General features: G+C 42.0%; 1 protein-coding gene across 26 annotated transcripts in view; it reads left to right on the forward strand.

Annotated features, from left to right (window-relative positions):
• The window catches only part of KCNMA1 (potassium calcium-activated channel subfamily M alpha 1), a 382,597-nt gene that overhangs the window by 220,017 nt on the left and 144,126 nt on the right, over window positions 1-18,454 (forward strand). The window lies entirely within an intron of this gene.

Genomic DNA, 18,454 nt, shown 5'->3' on the forward strand with positions numbered 1-18,454 from the left:
TCTTCAGTTCTTGCAATTTCCAGAGGTGCAGTCCCATGCAGCCACAAACTGTAGTGTTCATTTTTTTTAACTAGAAGTATCTGTCATACAGATAGCATCTGGCCCGAATCACCCGAAGGCTACATTCACACGAATGTATGGGGGATGTATATACGGCCGACGTATATAGGTCCCCCATACATCGCAATGGCCTCACGGTGCTGTATGGTAGAGGTACGGGGCAGCACATGTGCGGCACCGTACCATTCTGTAGCCCGTAGAGAGATAGGAAATGTCCTATCTTTCGGCGGATTATGGTACCGGGCTCTATGTTAGGCTATGGAGAGGGGCAGGGGTGAGTGCTGCTCCCCCTCCTCTCCCCGACACCGCCGTGTACCCGCCCTACTACGGTACAGCGGGCAACGGCAATGTGAAGTAGCCTAAGAATGAGAATCAAACCTCATATACTGTGTGTCATGTATTAGAAGCTGTTGTTGTAAACTTTCTCAAAAACTTGAGTACATGACTCAAAATCCCACCTCATAAGATGGAAACGATGTTCTGTAGTAGTGTCACTGTTTGTCTACATTTGACTTCATCTGTAAACATGTGTAATGTTATCTGCTCAAAAGGGATATTGCCATTCTTTCATGATAATTGGTTATGCTTGGAAAAAAATAATGGGGCTTTTTTTACTAAGGGACCGCGGATCGCATTTCCATTGGGTTTTCCGACGTTTTCGGGGATCGCGGCGCTGGGACAGGCATTTAGAAGGGGATTTAGGTGCACGAGATCGGATTTTGGCACAGCGGCGCCGGCTTTCATGCGACAGAAATCGGGGGGCAGATTCAGACTAAGAGCGAGATTTAACTTTAAAATTGTGTTGCAAGCCAAGCACTTACATGCACCGGGAGGAAGATGGTGAGCTCCGGCGGACAAGAGAGGGGGAGCGGCATATTCAGGAAATCGGGGCACAATCTTATTGAATCGCGGCACGTCGGGAATCGGGAACTCTGAGGGACTGGGTAAATAAATGTGCCCTCAGTAGAGTGTAACATTTTTATTGGTATCAATGCCAGGACAGCGTCTTCGTCAGGGCAGACAAAGTCTCAGTATCCTGCTGCTGGCCCTGATAAAGACACTGGGGGATATTCATCAGGGCCTATGTGCCACGTCAGTGGTGTACAAGCCCTGAAATAATTGCAAATGCTAGCACTTCCGATTATTTACCCCAATCTGCCACCTTCACGCGGGGGGTACAGCCGGCCGAGCGGAGGGAGTGGCCGGGAGTGGGCCGGCTGAGCGTTACTGTCCCCGCGCCTGTGCACTCGCCACAGCCAGCGAATTTTCACATTTTTCATGGCGTATAATAATATTCCCCACTGTTCTGATGTTTTTTCTAGAAACATAACCAATTACCTAATGAGCGGGGCCCCCTAGCAAGTACCCGCTCATGGGCTACACACTGCAACCAGAACCACACCGGTCAACCATTAACCACAAAGTGTGTGAGAAGACGCCTACTCTACTTCTCCTGCTTCATTCTTACTTGACTGATTTTGGAATAGCGCTGCTCAGTCCGGGGTATCCAGCAACAATAAAATAGTGACATAGGGTCTTCCGCAGTTTCCATTACTCCATATGAATGAATGGGACTTGCAGTGGCCAGAGTTGGGTGTTTATGGAAATACCACCGGTCATTGTACCGGCCCCGTAATTCCAGTTGACTTTTCTTTATTTACTTCCTGGTCACCGCAGGCTACAACAGACCGAATATTCGCATCTCAGATGTTAGAGGATAAAATGGAAATATCCCTTTTAAAAACAGAGGGACATATTGGGGCAGATTTATCAAGTGTCTGAAAGTCAGAATATTTCTAGTTGCCCATGGCAACCAATCACAGCTCAGCTTTAAAATATTCATGAGCACTGGTAAAATGAAAGCTGAGCTGTGATTGGTTGCCATGGGCAACTAGAAATATTCTGACTTTCAGACAGCTTGATAAATCTGCCCCCTTGTTTTATTATATTTATGTTAAACATATTTTTAATAGAATAAAGGATGGATAATAAAAATAATAAAACTCCGTAGTATTCTACACTGATCACTCAGCAGCCCAATAGCGATGTTCTTCCTGTTCTGTAGAGAACTTTTCTCAGCTGCCATCTCATTGACAAGGTAACGGCTATATCATAAATTTGTCAGCAAATAACATGGGTCGTACTAATGATAAACAGTGATGACGCAGATCACCTCCTCTTCCTCCTCAGCTAGTATTCTCTTCACAGGTCACAGGGCGTGCACACAAAACACACATGCAGTAGGCCTGTAGGGGGTCATTCATCTTTAGTCTGGACATTTGTGCTTGTCTTTAATGGCTTTGTCTTAGGGTGAAATATTAGAGAGGGTTAAATATTTGGGGCCAGTTATATCACTCGTTTTTTCTGTTGTTTTTGCACCTTTTCATACTGGCACACCGTTTTTGCACCATTTTTGCGACTAAACGGCAAACTAGCCGCACAGAAAAAAAAAAACATATTTCCCTTATTTATCCTACCGATCCAGATGTTTTGCTGCACCTAATAATGTTCATCACTTGCGACTTTTCATTCAGGCGCAAAAATGGGCGCAAACTACAGACACTAGTACAGATAATACAGATAATACAGACACTAGTACAGATAATACATACACTGCAGGCACTAGTACAGACAATACAGACACTACAGACACTAGTACAGATAATACATACACTGCAGGCACTAGTACAGATAATACAGACACTAGTGCAGATAATACAGACACTGCAGACACTAGTGCAGATAATACAGACACTGCAGACACTAGTACAGATAATACAGGCACTGCAGACACTAGTACAGATAATACAGACACTAGTACAGATAATACAGACACTAGTACAGATAATACATATACTGGTACAGATAATACAGACACTAGTACAGATAATACAGACACTAGTACAGATAATACAGACACTGCAGGCACTAGTACAGATAATACATACACTGCAGGCACTAGTACAGATAATACAGACACTGCAGAAACTAGTACAGATTATACAGACACTAGTGCAGATAATACAGACACTGCAGACACTAGTGCAGATAATACAGACACTGCAGACACTAGTACAGATAATACAGACACTGCAGACACTAGTGCAGATAATACAGGCACTGCAGGCACTAGTACAGATAATACAGACACTAGTACAGATAATACAGACACTAGTACAGATAATACAGACACTAGTACAGATAATACATATACTGGTACAGATAATACAGACACTAGTACAGATAATACAGACACTAGTACAGATAATACAGACACTAGTACAGATAATACAGACACTGCAGGCACTAGTACAGATAATACAGACACTACAGACACTAGTACAGATAATACATATACTGGTACAGATAATACAGACACTAGTACAGATAATACAGACACTAGTACAGATAATACATACACTGCAGGCACTAGTACAGATAATACATAAACTGCAGGCACTAGTACAGATAATACAGACACTGCAGAAACTAGTACAGATAATACAGACACTAGTGCAGATAATACAGACACTGCAGACACTAGTGCAGATAATACAGACACTGCAGACACTAGTGCAGATAATACAGACACTGCAGACACTAGTACAGATAATACAGACACTAGTACAGTTAATACAGACACTAGTACAGATAATACATACACTGCAGGCACTAGTACAGATAATACAGACACTACAGACACTAGTACAGATAATACAGATAATACAGACACTAGTACAGATAATACATACACTGCAGGCACAAGTACAGACACTACAGACACTAGTACATATAATACAGACACTGCAGAAACTAGTACAGATAATACAGACACTAGTGCAGATAATACAGACACTGCAGACACTAGTGCAGATAATACAGACACTGCAGACACTAGAACAGATAATACAGACACTGCAGACACCAGTACAGATAAGGGCACATTCACATGGCCGTCTGCGGGGACATACATGCGGCCGCATATTTGCGGCCGCATGTACGTCCCCATAGACGGCAATAGCGGCACAGCGCAGATACGGTGCCACACATGTGTGGCACTGATCCGGCCCGCACACCGCAAAAAGATAGAGCATGCTCTATCTTTTGGCGTATGTGCGGCCGTGCGCCGCTATTCTCTATGGAGGGAGGAGGGGTCACCTCCTCCTCCACTCCAGCACACAGCGGTATGCCCGCACGGCGGGCATACCGCGTGTGAATGGACCCGAATACAGACACTGCAGACTCTCTTTACAGTTCATGACCTTCTATTTACTAAACAATCTGCAGAAGCCTCAGCTCAGAGCAGGAGAGGAGAGAAGTTTGCAGGATTTTGCAGATACTACAGACAAGTGTCCCTCATGTAGCAGGATGACCCCACTGGTGTCTGTGCAAAATGTCAAACATTTAAAGCAGGTGAAATAATTCCAATTTACATGTTAAAATAGGGTCCATGAAAAAAAATCCTTCCTTTGCACCTGCCCTGGACCAGGTGCAGATTTGCACCTGAAAAGTCACAAAAATAAGCAAAAAAGTGATACATAAGTGAAAAGTTTTATGGAACATCTGGGAAACAATGATACATAAGGCACAAGGTGCACACTGAGGCGTACTGGAAAAACGACAGAGAAAAAGGCGTCAAAAGTCACAAGAATGAGACAATTTGACTAGAAGAAATAGTGATACATGTCCCCCCCATGTGTTTTTTAAAGGGAACCTGTCACCAGATTTTCACTTATAGCCTAATAACAAGTCCCCATAGCACTATACTAGCTTCTGCCCACACTGTTTATAGCTAAAAAAATTAATAGTTCCTATGCCCATTTTCTGGGGATAGGAACTATGCATCTTTTAGCTAAAAGCAGTGGCAATCTGTCATTCAGTTTATTTGTGAAATCTGGTGACAGGTTCCTCTTAAAGGGAACCTACCACCCCGATTCTACCTATAAAAGTAGAAGGGGTGGTAGGTGGATGGATGGGACGTGAGGATAGCCCTTTTTTGGGCTAATCCTCACGTCCCCGGTGTCTTTTAGAAAACTTTATTGCATGTATATGCAATTTTTTTTATGCGGCTACTGGGGCGTGGAGTAGCCGGACATGAGGCTACTAGTCGCGGCTACTCCGCGCCCCAGTAGCCACGTTACTCCGCCTACCAGCTAATCTTCGGCGCGCAGCTCTTGGTAGCTGCGCGCCCTCGTCCGGGTCCCCTGCTTTCTGCGCATGCCCAGAACGCAGGCCTTCGGCTGCGCGGCCGCGGCTCCGCGGCCGGAGCTACTGCGCATGCGCAGAAGGCCAAAGATGCCAAGGGAATCGGACGAGGGCGCGCAGCTACCAGGAGCTGCGCGACGAAGATTAGCTGGTAGGCGGAGTAACGTGTCTACTGGGGCGTGGAGTAGCCCCGACTAGTAGCCTCATGTCCGGCTACTCCACGCCCCAGTAGCCGCATAAAAAAATTTGCATATACATGCAATAAAGTTTTCTAAAATACACCCGGGACGTGAGGATTAGCCCAAAAAAGGGCTATCCTCACGTCCCATTCATCTACCTACCACCCCTTCTACCTTTTATAGGTAGAATCGGGGTGGTAGGTGCCCTTTAACACCTTAGCACATTTGCCTGTGTCCATGTGTCTTCCAGAAAGCAGACATGTAAAAGAATGTTAGAAATTTTGAAGAAGTAAAAAAATAGCAAATACCATCAAGCAACTACTTTACTGAGATGTTTTATGTTAAAATGTACTCTCCTGCGTTAGGTGCTTTAGTTACAATGTAGGACAACACTGCTTTAGTGTATCTACTGTTCTGCTGGAAACTTTTATGTTTCTCTTATATCTGCCTTTCTTAAAGCAAACCTCCTGTAAATATAATGAAGTGCCTTATGTCCCATAGAAGCTTATATGCAGTTGTAATGAGTCTTTCCTTATAAAAGTTCAGTGTTTGTCCTGCAGACATTTCCTTTCTCCATCGTTAATAACAGGAAGATTTTTTTTTTTTATCATTGTTTACCTTTGTTTTTTTTACCATTGTTTTTTGTAAACTCTCAATGTCAATAGCAGGAAAGCTCCCAACATACACAAAGACGTTTTGCTATAGTCCCACTATAAGCAGAGATTGTTTACATTTGTGTCAATGATTCCTGTTGGTTTTGATAGGACAAATAAAGAAACCTTCTTGAGATTGAGATACCTTTTGGTGGCTAACTGAAATATAAGATGTTACAAGCTTTCGGGACAGCTTGGGTCCCTTCATCAGTCCTGGAATAACAGGCTTACTGAAGTCATACAGAGAAGTGATGCAAAAGAAAATGTAAACAAAAAGACAATAGCAGTAACAAAGTTGAGACAAGAGATCCCTCTAGAGCAGTGATGGCGAACCTTTTATATACTGAGTGCCCAAACTACAACCAAAATCCACTTATTTACAGTGAAGTGCCAACGTGGCATTTTAAGCAGTAACTTACTGCTGTGTGTTCTTCCACATCTTTCAATTGTATCGGCCTCCTAATGCCACTAATACAGTTGGAAGAAAGTGGGCAAATAGCTTCTCTCCAGGGTCTCTCTGTACAGGAAGAATGGTGGGTCTAGCAGGATGACCTCCAAAGATAGTGCAGTTCTGTCCACACCTTCTCACTTTTCGCAGATCCAAACTGCCAGTGAAGTGTCGCTTTGGTGAATTTGGTCCTATTTGGTGAACTCTGTCCTGCAGTGATGGCCTGAGTGCCCACAGAAAGGGCTCGGAGTGCCACCTCTGACACCCGTGCCATAGGTTCGCCACCACTGCTCTAGAGCATCCAGTTACACATTTGGGGGGTTTGTATCACACTTATTAAAGGGCTGGACGTGCCTCTAGTCGTGGAAGGAATTCTCTGAGGACCAGGAGGTACATGAAAAATAAGGAGATAAAGAAGTGCTGGCCTTGTGTAATAAGTTTAGCAAAAAACTAGCAGCAAGGTTAGAATTATCGTCAACTTTTGGCACCGCTATGAGTGCCTTGTAGTAGTAGGCAGTGTCAGCAGCCAGCAGCCTCCCGAGATGTCGGCGTATCCTGTTCCAGATGCAGGATCGCGGAGTAACCATGGAAGGGACCCAAAGGAGCAGTGAGGAGGGGATCCGGCCATCAAAACTGTTTGAGCGCTGGATCCCCTCCACACTGCTCCTTTGGTCCCCTTCCAAAATGAATCACACTGATGGCACCACAATATGCCAACTTCTTCATGGCATAACTACCTTCCTGGAATCCTGCCTCATCAAATCCTTGGCCTACTACCGGTTTATTGATGATATTTTGATCATCTGGACTGGTTCAGAACAACAGCTAAATATATTTCATACAAATTTCAACAAATTCCATCCCCCTATAAACCTGACATTAAACTTCTCATTCAGTGGAATAAACTTCTTGGACACAACCATAAAAATCCAAAATAACTGCATCCAGACGTCTCTATTTCAGAAACCAATTGATCGGCCTTCATACCTGAGATGAGACGGTTTTCATCCTAAACATATATATAAAAAACCAGGCCATTTGATATAATCGTATATCTGCTCCAGTCCGATAGACAGGCACACATCTCTACAATCTCAGGAAGACATTCCTAAATCAAGGATACCATCCTATGCTGATTGACAATCAAATCAGTAGAGCCACCAGGATACCCAGGAGCATCTTCTCCAGTACAAAGGAAAGGTGAACAACAATCGTGCTCCACTGGTTGTGACTTACAATCCATATTTGGAAATACTAAAAACAACCTCAAGAAAACTCCACCACATACTCCACAAAGATGACCGCCTGAAGACAATGTTCCCAGACCCTCCATTGTTGTGCTACAGGCAACCTCCAGACCTGAGGAACATTGTGATCTGGAGCTCCCAACCATCTAACATACACAAAGGAATTTCCCCTGTAATGTTAGGAGACAAGATACAGATCCCCAACACACAGCAGGAATATAACATCCCAGGGACATTCTCATGTTCCACTTCTAATGTGTTCTACCTGATTGCGTGCCCAAAATGTCCTGTGGGGGTCTTTATGTTGAAGAGACAAGACAACAACTTAAAGCCCGGAAGAGGTCTCATCGCCACCAAATAAAAGAGGAACAGAAACATCTAGCTGTGGGCAAACACTTCTGCAGTCCTGGCCATAACACCCTGGATATGGAGGTTCTAGCATTAAAGGGCAATTTCTTGGAGGCAATATAATATCACACCACCCAAGTCATCTAATTAACCCCTTCGGGACTCGGACTATTTTGACGCGGCCCCATTTTTCAAATCTGCCCTGTGTCACTATAAGTGGTAATTGCTTTGGAACGCTATATTTATTTTTTATTTATTGTAATGATTAAACTTTTTGTATTTTCAACTATTTTTACTTCTACAAACTTATTCATTGAGTAGCAGTGTAATCTGCCTGAGCATGTAGACGCATGTGCAGGCAGTTTACAGTCAGACCCGGAAGGGGTCTTACTGCTTAGAACATCGGGCAGCCCCAAAGCACTTGGGAGACCTCGGGGCTGCCAAGGAGAGGATCAGATCCCCCAGTAAGCGGCACGGGGGATCTCATCCATAGGGGGAAGACCCTTACATGCCGTTGTCATGCTTGACCGCGGTGTGCAAGGGGTTAACACTCGCGATCAGTAAGTCTATTACACAAGGCCTGATGAAGGGACCTAAGCCGCCCCGAAACCTTGTAACATTGTATTTATCAGTTAGCCATTAAAAGGTATCACAATCTCAAGAAGGCGACTTTAGAAGAATTTCTTCAACTGGCGAACACGGTATAAAACCTTTTATCTTGTGATGCTTTGATCACAGGTCCTTCTTAGCTAGAAATGTAAGTTAGGTAAGTTTTACCCAAGAGCTTATGTTCATCACCTATAAGCTGCATTGTGTCTCTACTTTTAAGGCTTTGGTTCGCATGATACCTTCTTTTAACTCTTTCTGCTTTATGTATATTTCAATGTCCTTCTAATTATATCCAATGGTCATATTACAAACTCCCGTAGACCATAGCGAGTCCTGTTCTATTACAGTGCAAACACTTCTCACACGTGTCCTTGAACCTGCACACACCGCTGGCACCCGTGATTGGCGCCGATTGTGGTTGTTAACCCTTCAAATGTCACCTGCAGCATATTAATGCCGGCATCACATGCACATCACCATTTTCCCCAGGACCACCGTATCCTGGAGGCTTCGCCTGCGACATTTAAAGGATTAATCCCAATCGCTGGTGTTACCTGATGGCACCTTCGGGTGTTAACTATTGACGCGGCGCCTGAACTGCGTTTTGCTCATCACTAGTCGCTATATTATTAGACTAGTGGTAAAAAAAAATGTCTTAAAATATGTTTAACATAAAAACTTGGCATAAAAATAAACAATTTTCAGAACAATCTTTAAATGAAATGTAACCATGTAAATAATGCATCTTATTATCTGTATTCTAGGAAGTCTATCGCCTTTCATAGAGCTCTAACCCGCTGTCATTTATATTTCTAATAGATATTACTTATCTTTCCTGGATCTGTCGTCATATTTCTGTCATATATAAACGTACAGACTGTATTAAAAATAGACAAAATGCTTTTGCTGATCACTTGTACCATTATCTCATTGTCTTGTGAATAATAGAATGAGGTTTACATACGGTAAATCCATAAAAAAGTCGCTAAATACCAAAAAAAAATAAATAAATCAGAAAAATCAAAATGGAGACAATCTCTCAAGTCCAGTTATTTTACAGGAAAATAATGTCATGTTTGGAGAAGTGTTGCTGCTAGCCCTAGGTATCATTATACAGAACCCCAGCTAGTCAGTGGATATACAGGGCGCAGAGTATAGGAATAAATAATGCAGGTAGGTTACTTTATTAGCTAGAAAAACAGGATCAGTGAAGGGGGAAAGAATGAATGATCCAGGATTATTTAGTCTCCTTTGCTTCAGTTTGTCTGTGGCTGATACTTTGTATCCTTGTTGGTAATTGAGATACTCATAGTTTTCCAATCCTGCTGTGTAAGTGGGATTCAGCTCTTCGTGTACTTACCTCTCAGACACAGGGGCCATTGGAGCAGTAAATAGAGGCTCTGACAGTACCAGAAGTAAAATTTTATTTAAATGATAAAAAGGGGCTTTATCAGGTTTTTATCAGGCACAAGTGATTGTAATCTTGTCTGATGGAGAACTGTGCTCAAAATGCTCCATAATAAGGCAAGTGGCTCCCGCCCGAGCTCGGTCCGTAGACACCGGACTGTGTGTTGGTCGGATTTCATGGACCGAGTACAGTTCCTCAGACTGGGAGTCCTTGAAATATGATGTCCCTGCCTATTTCTGTGTTGCTGTTCCCCCAGCAGGCAGGAACACATTGGGGCACATTTACTAAGAAAAGAACAAACTGTACTAAATGCAGTTTGCCTGTATAGTGTACAGGGGGCGCCAGACTCAGGATTTCTGGTGCACGTTCTTCATGCACAGCTCCAATAGAGTGCACCACTTTTTTGGGGGGCGTATGACACAATCATGTCAGACTTGAATAAACACTAAAAAGAAGGAAGTGTTCTACAATGGACCAAAAAATCGTATAATCTTTATTAATTCATGAAAAGAGACATATATACACAATTCTGTCTGACTTTGCATGATAAATTGAGTGCACGTTCCGAGTGAGCACCGGAATGGCTCCTAATTGTGTCAAATGTGGCGCAGGCACCTAAATACCTGTAGAAATGATTTGCAGCTAAAAATTGGTGCAAGGACCTTAGTAAATGTGCCTCATTGTATCATATTTCACTGTGATGCAATAAGTCTACTGCAATGTACTTGATCCATGCAATCCGATCAGCACACAAACCAGGCATAGTGGTGTATAGTGGCATAGTGGTGTATAGTGGCATAGTGGTGTATAGTGGTATGCCTGTATTGGATGAAGTTCATTGGCAGCACCATTTTATACGCTCTATTTTCATTTTGAGCTTGTGTTCAAGTTGTGGACCCTAGGCAAGCATCCAGGATTTATTGGATGTATTATATATGCATTCAAAAGATCCCCAGTATTCAGACAGATTTTAGATTACGGAAGCATACAGTATGAAGCAGGCACTGCTAGAGGTAAATAGGTCATGCATCAAACCATGATCCAAATTAACAAAAGAAAAAGTGATGCAACAAATTACCAATATCAAAATGTATTTAATCATTGATATACATAATGCAACAACACAAAAAACATAAAGACGGCTAAAGAGGTGCACACACAATCAACACCTGGATGGAACAGAGAACAATACAAAGCAATGTCCCACATATACACTCCCCATACCCTGCCAAAATAACTCAATGTATTATCGCATCTGCGCCAAAAAAATGCCGGGATTTTAGGGGTTTTTGGCGCAGAATTGTTGTGGATCATTTATAATGAGTTTGCGCCAGAAAGAACAGATGTTTCCGATTATCCCGACTCCTCCGTCTTTTTTTGGCACAAGTGGGCGTGGCCTGACTTTTCCACATTATGTTTTACATTTATGTGTATTTTGTCGGCATTTTTAGGCACAAATTTTGGCGCACAATAGACCAGGAAAAAAATTGTCAGAGAGCAAAATTAAGCCGCAGTCCATGTAAGATTTTGGCGCACATCTCATTGATGTCGGCATTATTATGGCGCACGACTGATTATTACCGTCTACCGATTATTTACTTACAGCCGTGCGCCACTTTAATACATCGGGCTGTGCTTTCCGGACACTGATCTCCGACGCCGACAGTCGTGCTTGCGCCAGAATTAGTAAATCCCCCCCAATGTATTGCATACATACGTGGTATAAAGATAAATACACCACCAGATCCTTTACCAAACCATCAGATAAGTGTCGTCATCAATGACCCGGAGGAATAAGCCCTCCAAGGTGACAAATGCGAAATGGAACATATAATATCCAGGTAGAAGCTGGCGTAGAGCAAAAAATGATGATTATGCAAACAAAAATTGTTCTTGAACAAAACCTCTATAGCATCTCTAATATACAAGTAGGACCCTTCATCCAGACATTTTATGGCAGTCCATATGGATCCCCATCATGAACTAAGTCTGCTATTTCATTGCTTGATAGCAAGTGTATAACGGCCAATAAATAGTGAAAAGACATTATTTCTTTCACATGGTGTTATCCAGTAGCAAAAATTTGAGCAACAACTTTTCTGCTGCTTCCGACTGGTTCGCCCCCCACCGGTCTCTGTATATTGGCCTAAAATCCTATATCTAGGTAATGGCTCTGCTTGAGAGGTGTCTTTTTTTATCCAGTGATTGGCATCAGAGGTCACATATTTATATGTAGAAACGTCAAAGCTGGGATACAAGATGCAATGACTGACACAGGACCTTTTGTAGTGCTCTCAAGAACAATGGTCTCCAACCATAGGTTGGATCTTTTTTGTTCGCCTAATGGTTTGTTCACATTATATTCCTTAGAATGACAGGATCTGGTATGGACAATATTTGTTCACACTACAAGGATAGGGAGACACAGGGCGCCACGACTCAAGTGTAGTATTTACAAATCGTTTGGTAGCAGGTAGAGATAGGGTGCTCACCTTTACGCTATCTTGTGATCTAGCGCGTAGTATGGCATCAGCAGAGAGCAGCTTGTGGAGGAAGGCAGCCACGAGGAATAAGCGTCCAAGGGTTTATCCCGCGGCAGGAGGTAGATCACATTTGCAAGTCAGAGGAATCCACAGTAGTAGCACATCTCCGTTAAAATCATATCCTTTTTATTATTGTATAGAGGAACTACGCGTTTCGGTGCAGGACAAGCGCCTTCGTCAGGTTCAAGATAACAAAATGGAATAAAACATATAAAAACATATAAGAAAATATATAAAAACATATACCTTATATACTCGAGTATAAGCCTAGTTTTTCAGCACAAAAAATGTGCTGAAAAACCCAAACTCGGCTTATACGCAAGTCAAAAAAATAAATAAATCAAAACTCGCCTTTCTGGCGGCACCCGTAGATTTTCTGTGCGATCCATCCGGTATTGTTGTGCTGCACGACGGGGAAGGGGGGGGGGCTATATACACTGGGGCAGGGGCTGGCAGGCTATATACACTGGGGCAGGGGCTGGCAGGCTATATACTCTGGGGCAGGGGCTGGCAGGCTATATACACTGGGGCAGGGGCTGGCAAGCTATATACACTGGGACAGGGGCTGGCAGGCTATATACACTGGGGCAGGGTCTGGCAGGCTATATACACTGGGGCAGGGTCTGGCAGGCTATATACACTGGGGCAGGGGCTGGCAGGCTATATACTCTGGGGCAGGGTCTGGCAGGCTATATACACTGGGGCAGGGTCTGGCAGGCTATATACACTGGGGCAGGGGCTGGCAGGCTATATACACTGGGACAGGGTCTGGCAGGCTATATACACTGGGGCAGGGTCTGGCAGGCTATATACACTGGGGCAGGGTCTGGCAGGCTATATACACTGGGGCAGGGTCTGGCAGGCTATATACACTGGGGCAGGGTCTGGCAGGCTATATACACTGGTGCAGGGTCTGGCAGGCTATATACACTGGGGCAGGGGCTGGCTGGCTATATACTGGAGAGGCTGTGACCAATGCATTACCCACCCTCGGCTTATACTCGAGTCAATAGGTTTTCCCAGTTTTTTGTGGTAAAATTAGGGGCCTCGGCTTATACTCGGGTCGGCTTATACTCGAGTATATACAGTACATATGTTTTATTCCATTTTGTTATCTTGAACCTGACGAAGGCGCTTGTCCAGCACCGAAACGCGTAGTTCCACTATACAATAATAAAAAGGATATGATTTTAACAGAGATGCGCTACTACTGTGGATTCCTCTGACTTGCAAAAGTGATCTACTCCTCAGAATGGCTATTAGTTTCATCATTGTAATCCATCGTTCTATTTGGATTATCGTATTCCATTCTTGTTGTGGGAACTGAAAGTGTCTGATTATTAAATGTTCCATGACCATATTCCGACCAATCAAACAGCAACTCTTGAATTTGGTGATTGGGCTTCGAATTGGCACCAGATCATAAACGTTGTCATAACCAGCCCCTTGTGTAAAGCGGATGAGCGGATGAAATGGTGTTGCCAATGAAAGTATTTTATGGAGCATGTATTTTTCATATCCTTTTTGCCAAACGAAAGTCCAAAGGCAAATGTGAACAAATGTGCCTTCTGTGATTTACTGTATTCATCTTTTATATTCATGTCTTTGGTTTATCCTGTTATCTTCATGACTTGTTTTCCAGGCTACATGGGATTGCACCTATGATTCTGTAAAGGTTGCATATTTAGGTTGTGGCGCCTCAAAATAAATGGCACAAAAATTTTCTTTAATCTACATTTTAAGAAGGTCTCACAAATTCAAAGTAACGGAAATGTTACCTAGAGGGCGAAAAAGGATTAGAGCAGTAAAATCGGATCTTTGTTACGAATTTTGGGTCAAAAAATTATCAAAGGGCCAATGCCAAACATTTCGAAACAACTTAGACTTTTGACAACTTTAGGGTATTTTTATATGTACAATTTGTGACAAAATCCATCTCCTATTGATGTCAATTGGAAGACACTTGCATAAAAAGTTGACCTATATTTCTATTGAATTCCTGGTGGATTATTCGAGAAATATAGGACAGATCTTTAAGAATTCATGGCAGACTATTGGCTGTTTTCAAACCTTTGATAAAGTTTAAATTTTGTTGTGTGACCTGTAAGAATTTAGATGTTCCCCTTTGTAGTGTGTGTTTATATTTCTTAATTATACATTGGTAAACCGTCATGTTAAAGGGTATTGCAGGATTTTTTTGGACACTTATCTTTGGTCGATTGTCAGGCGCTTCAGGCGATCAGCTGTTAGAAGAGAATGTAGAATTTGGACCAGAATTTGGATTCACAAAAATGTTATGGCCTCTCTGTAGTATGAGGAGTTATCACCAAGATGGTCAGCACTGGAAACCACAAGTCCCATGAGCCTTTAGTTCTCAGTAACTCCTCCTCCCTCTTAGGCTCTGCCCCCAGTGATCATGTAAGAGACTGTCCTGCTCTGTTACCATAGTAATGAAGTGTGTAACTGCCATCCCTGCACTGCAACCAACCAACGACAGCCAAACATAGTGGTGATCACATGACCTGCCCAGGCAGCTGCAGGACATGTGATGTGGACATGTGACCAGCGGCATCTTCTGTCCTGTGTCTTCTCTGCGTGGAGGAAATTAACGGACTGGCTAGTAGCATTTTAATTCTCCATTAAATGTCAGCATATTTCTGCTAAGGGGAGCAAAGTTTTAAAAAACAACTAATTACATATTAGCTTCTATTTTAAGGACCCATTTTGCTGATTCCTGGAACACCCATTTAAGCTAGATGTTGTATTTTGAAAGTTTAAGGATCTATCTTACAGCTGTTATAATTGGAAATACCCTGATTTTGCTAAATAATTTAACATTTCTAAATCTGTGAACTTATTTCCCTGTAAATAAAATGATCAAACTAATGAGAGCCAGGAAACTTAGTATATATGCAACCCACAAATTTTGGATATTTGGCTTTCCATGAGCATGAATCATGTCTATTCTTCCTCACTGAAGAGCAGATCAAATCACATTGTTTATGTAAATGCATATCAGTAGGGCTCCCAAATAAGGCAAGCTAGCACTAATGATTTTACCAAATTCTCATACACGATTACCCTTTTTAAAAAAAACAGAACAACGCCCATATTGTGCCACTCACCCTTTTCTTTCCAAGGTATTTTCTGTTCTGAAAGTGTTTAACAAAAATCTTTCTCAACAGAGGGGAAGTGGGCAGAGACTAACATCTTCCTGTACCTGCCCCGAAGCTGTGTCCAATTGACTTTGCCCACAGATCCCATGACGCCTTGTGTTCTCTCACAAAGTAATTTGGCATTAAATCTAACAAGTAAATGCACTGAACACTGCACAGTGCACATACAGGATGTATATGGTGATGAGCCTGGAAGCTTCCATCACATGGAGGAACATGAAACTTATAATAAGTTGAATAAATCATAAATAAAACAGTTACATGAAGTGTATAGTCTGTGCTTTGTGAGCACTAAGGGTTAATAGCTTATCTGCACAGAGCTTAAAGTGCCGAGTAAAAGTTGGGGATAGGGAGGAACATGAGGTGAAGAGAGAAAAAGAGAATGTTCTGTAAAAACACAGACTGGGATGGAGGGATTGATAGGGAACAGGGGAGATCTTGTACCTCACTATTCTGTGCAGGAGACATTTTTCTCTAGTCCTGAACACACTGAGCTCTGCTATACACACAGAGAGCTCTGTCACATAACCTCTGCCTCTGTAAGCAGGGAGCAGCAGCTCCTTCTATTCTTTGAGACCATAGGTTTGTTGCAGAATTGTTTATAGGACATTTACACCAGGACTTGTCAGCACAGGAGGAGAGAGGAGCTACTTCAGCACTGAGATCATCTGAGGGGTATAGCAAAGAAACTGCAGGATATAGGTACCAAAGATGATAGGCAAAGTGGTTGTACAACCCAAGAGCCATTGATCTATGGGAAAAAAACTACTTTACAGTTGTTCTTTAAAGCTCTTCAGTAGATGTCGGCTGAGTGATTTTTCACTGACCCAACCATAAAATCTATGTTCACTTCCACTGAGCTTATGTGTTCTGAACGGGGAGAAGGTAGTATGTGTCATTAGAGATGAGCAGACTCCGATCCTTGCGGGTTCGGATTCCTAGTACACTTCTGTGATATTTAATAGATGTTTGGAACTGGCTCATCTCCGTTTCTCCCCCATTAATAACCATGATGGTGCTGGCACCCCAAATTGCAAGTGTTGACTCTTCTATGCTCCTGGCATAGTCGCTAGCGCCGTTTTAACTGCTGTGGCTACAAATTTTAGTGCCGACAGCACAGGGCACTGATATTTTAGGGGTCATCATCAGGAGTGCTGATTCTTCCTGTAATTTATATGGCTTTGCCAGTGGCATCTTAACCGTTAACACCACGATTGATGTCAATGTTGGGGGTTACCAAACAAGGATTTAAAATTTGGGTTCACCCGAACTCTGCTCATCACTAGTTGTATCCAGACACCTTTAGAAATTGCCAATAGAACATCACAATTTAACAGATGAGAGATACACAGATAGATAAAACTGAGGGTTTGGCTAACGTTGCTATAGGTAGCCATTTTTGGTGAAAAATTGGCACTGATTTAAAAAAACCTTACGTCCATTCTAATCCAATAAGATTCCAATGAAAGGTCATTTATTTATGATCAATGGGGAACTGGACCATGTTACATGGTAAGATGTATCAGGGATTTGGGTTTAGTTACCGTCCAAAGTGAGTCTAATAGTCTAAAATTTAGGCCATGCTCCAATTGGCTTCTGTACGTACTGTAAGTCCTGAAGAAGGCAGCGCAGGGTGATGTGGTTTCCATTGCAGCAGGAGTAGTAAGATAAGATAATACAGGCAATACTGAGGCAAATGAGAAAACGAGCCCCAGTCAGGGAACATCATTGTCAGTATAATGTGCAGGTTTTATGATTTCTGACTCATCTGATCTTTTTTTTTAAGACTGAAAAGCGCTTTGATGACTTTAGGAACAAGTTTGAGGAACTTACAGATCTCCGAAACATACAACATAAATGTAGCAAAATATGGCGCAAGATATAACACAATTATATTGATATTTATCAGAAAATGAAGATAATTGCTGCAAATTTCAATTTTTCGCATATGTAAAAGGCAAAAGCAGATTGTCTATTTTTTTTACAGATCTGTTATCCAATGAAATAGTAACAGGTAGTCAACTAAAAATGTGAATGTGTTTACACATAAAAATGCAGATTTAACTCATATTGTTACTTTGTTACTGTGTTGTTTTGTCTTTATATTACTATATAAAATCTATACAATAATGTAATATTATATACTGTATAATATAAAAATATTTGTTATGTTTGTTGCTTTCTGGCACTAAATTGAAATTTCAGAATGGCAAAATCTTTAAGTAATTGATTAAAGGGATCCCATCTGGACCATAATGCCCCCCAATGTTTACAAACATTAATATTAAATTCACTAGTTACCAGTGCAAGTCATAAAGTATTAAGAATGTTTCATTTCCTTTGACAAAGACCTTGTAATCCTATTAATGTTAGCTTTGATTTTACCATTGCCTTGTTTATTGGTTTGAGATAACAGTAATAATGGTGCATTTGTATAGTGGAGCAGATCATTTATACTAAAAGGGGTTTTCCCATCCAGACATTTACATTTAATTTAATTCATTTTCCATATGTAAACATTTCTTCAATTGGATGTTATTAAAAAAATGTTCCTGTGTGAAGATAATTTCTTATAAAT

This window comes from Engystomops pustulosus, chromosome 11 (assembly GCF_040894005.1).
Source record: "Engystomops pustulosus chromosome 11, aEngPut4.maternal, whole genome shotgun sequence".
Lineage (NCBI taxonomy): Eukaryota > Metazoa > Chordata > Amphibia > Anura > Leptodactylidae > Engystomops > Engystomops pustulosus.